At 48.9% G+C, this 3,361-nt stretch overlaps 1 pseudogene; it reads right to left on the reverse strand.

Moving 5' to 3' along the window:
- Positions 1 to 345: 345 nt before the first annotated feature.
- LOC147421171 (ran-binding protein 1 homolog c pseudogene) lies at positions 346 to 2,602 on the reverse strand (annotated as a pseudogene).
- Between the last annotated feature and the right edge of the window lie 759 nt (positions 2,603 to 3,361).

Genomic DNA, 3,361 nt, shown 5'->3' on the forward strand with positions numbered 1-3,361 from the left:
CTGATTAGAGGATTAGGGCTATTCTAGCATGACATGGGAGACGTCCAGTACAGCTATTTACAAAGGTGGACATTGACGATGCTCTTCGACAGTCGATCCAATACTTTCTGGAATGACTTTTGATGCTAGACATCCTCGGGCATTGATGATGATGATGATTTTAGTTTTTCACTTTACTTTGTTTTTATTTGTACCGAGACATTGTATTAGATTGACCAAGATTGTATCACTTTGGTCTCATAGGCCATTTTGGCCGATTGAAGTCGTTTAGTATAACATTTCATTTCTCTCTCTCTCTCTCTCTCTCTCTCTCTCTCTCTCTCTCTCTCTCTCAGAGCAGAACAATTGATGATAATTTATGCTCTACATACAAGGTATCCAAGACTCTGACAGCAAGGTGGAATAACCAACTTAGCGAACTACACAATCCTGTGGAATATAAAAGGTGAAGGAGTGAGCAAAACATCTCCTTCATAATCAGCTTTGCAGGATTTTTAGAGAGTTGAGGCACCTCATGGGACACCCCTTATATCACTTTCCTTCACTAGAAACGCTTTCTTCCTTACTATCTGACTTACTTCCCAAACACTGGCTACTACTGGCTCTCTCTATATTATATTCCTTCATTCATACGATACCTCCTCCATATCCGGTCCCACTGCTACGTTCGCTGATATCAGACCTCTCTCATGGGTCTCACCCCTACAAAAGGGAAAGGGGATTCAAACGCGGGCTAAAGGTGAAGGGGATTCGAACGCGATTACCAGATAGCCAACACAAAATCGCGTTGTTGTTGTCGCAGCGCGCAACCATAAGCTATAGAAAGAAAATACGCGCACAGCTGCGCCGCGCGGCCCTTGCTGAGGTCGCCTCACACGTCCGTCCCCCCCCTCCCCCGTTTCTCTGTCTGCTTCGACGCCCGTCGACACCTCCCGTTCAGCTTTGAAACACATCTTGTGTGATTCCGACTTTTTTCCGATTTTCCCCAGCCGGGTACGGCCCCCTACTCTCCTCCTTTTCTTCTTCACTCCCTGCTTTGTCAACAACTTTCAGGTTCTCAAGCAAACCTCCAACTTCCTCGGCTTCCTTATCACCACCAGAACTCTCTTTGGCTTTTTGGCCATCCTGAAAAGCTTTTTTTAATGCTTGGGCATTTTCAACACTTCCAAAGCGTATGCAGAAGATTTCGTCCTTCAGCTCTCCATCAGCATAATCAGAAGCATGCCACACCCATGTTTTATCACTGCCTTGATGTTCCTGTAGACTAATAGACGGAACGACTGTGTGGTTCGCAAAAAATTTCAGGGTTCTACTTTGCCGCATGACTAGCCGAACCTTCTTGGCATCCTTCTGCTTCAAGAGCTTTACTTGTCCAACGCCTCTCTCTTTCCACTGGTTCCTTCCTTGTCGAACCGATAAAGCTTGGCCTTTAAATCAATCAGGGCATCTTCGTTCTCCTTGCCGGTGCTGACAGCAATAACATCGGAGCAACCTCCCTGCCCATGTCTTCCTCTTCGGCCGACGGCCTGGAGTCATTGACATCTTCAGCAGACGCATGCGTGGCAGCCTCTTTTTCATTGTCACCGGCCATTGCACCTGCTCAACATTCCCATCTAGAATGATCTCTCTCTCTCTCTCTCTCTCTCTCTCTCTCCATGAAGACTTGTATGACAGAGCTTTCTGCCGCTGTTGAAGCGCAAGGGCTCTGGAGGTGGAAAACTGTAAGGCATGCAGAGCAGAGAACACTGAGCGGCTTAGCTTCCCCTCGGCTCGACCCGATTTCCTATCAGTACAGACGAGTGAGGTATAATGATGTTGCTGGGAAAAGATATGAAAAGCGAGATTTAGAGGTTGGTAATGCTCTCCCTCTCTCTCCGTCTCTCTCATTAATAACATCGGGACCTGTCCCTCACTAGTACCGCGTCGGCACGTGAGGGTTAAGGGCAGAAAACGTGCTCTCCCTTTCTCTCTCACATGTGGCAGCAAGCTGCAGCAGCTCCAAAAAGGAACAGGTTGAAGGTCGGATTTTAGGGGAGCTGGAGCAGCTGCTCCTTGTGTAACCTACTCGACAACAACCTGCTCGACGCAAGCTGCAGCAGCTCCAAGTGGGGACAAGCTAAAGAACGGGTTTTAGGGACGCTTAAGCAGCAGGCCCTTGTGTAACCTGCTCGGTGCTAGTCCATACCACGTTGGCGTGTGAAGGGGATCGGGGAGCACCACAGACGGAGAGAGAGAGAGAAGGAGACACACGACACACAGATATGGGTGGGGAGACTCAAAGAATGAGCAGCCCCCTATACACTTATGCTATGTATAAGGTATACAAGTCAGTGGGCGCCTAGACTCTGGGCGGCCGGGCAAGACACAGACGCCTATACCCCAACAACCTCCCACTTAAAGGCGAATGTGCCTTTAAGCAAAGGGAACCTAGTCTAAAGACTACAAAAGGTGAGAGAAAACCGCTCTCAACCGATGCCCACTGGCTGGCTGTGATCGTGTGCATCCGGTTGTCCTGCTCCCGTGTAAGTCCATACACCACCAGACGTACCACACACGTACTGCAAGTATGTACGCAATACCTACATATCTCCCTCGTGCACTATGCCATCATCAGTCAACAAACGACTGACAACCCCAACTGCAAATGCTCCCACTGCAGCTGTGATATCTGGTCTCAAGATCAGCATCTCATACATGAGACCACCGAATGCCGATGCAATGCTAGCAGGCCCTGCTAGCTCTACGGAGCATGCATCAATATATATATCCCTGGCAATAGGCATCTCTGACTTACAAGGAGTGTCAGCCACATGCATCTCCTGACTGTCCACAAAAGACGCATCAACCTGTCGTGCAACCTCAGAGCAAACCAGCTGCTCTAGGTGTCTGCTGGAAGACATATCCTGCACAACTATATCCCCATGCTCACTGTCGATCATAGAAAGGAATGACTGCATAATCGCTGACATCTCAGCCTCCTCTGCAATCATCCACTGCAAACATGACCACTCAATCTGCTGTGACTCACTAGAGCTCTCATGCTCTAACTCCGTATGCATAGACTCTTGCACAACGTCCTCCTGTCGTGACTCACTAGAGCAAGACCGCTCTACCTGTCTATCCTGCATAGAAGTATCTCGCACAACTGACTCTCTGCTTTGCTCAGTCACTAGTAAAGCATGCATGTCTGACTCTGTCACCTCTCTGTGTGACTGCTCAAGTCGTGCCCCAACTGTGTGCACAACGAGCTCACTACTCTGCACTCCATGCAAAGCATCTTGCAACCCACAAGCAAAAGAGACTCGCCTGCTCTCTCGCTCTCTACCTGGCTGCGTGATCACAGAGACAACACCGTCTCTCT

The sequence above is a fragment of the Adiantum capillus-veneris genome, chromosome 28 (assembly GCF_014529385.1).
Source record: "Adiantum capillus-veneris isolate H3 chromosome 28, ASM1452938v2, whole genome shotgun sequence".
Classification (NCBI taxonomy): domain Eukaryota; kingdom Viridiplantae; phylum Streptophyta; class Polypodiopsida; order Polypodiales; family Pteridaceae; genus Adiantum; species Adiantum capillus-veneris.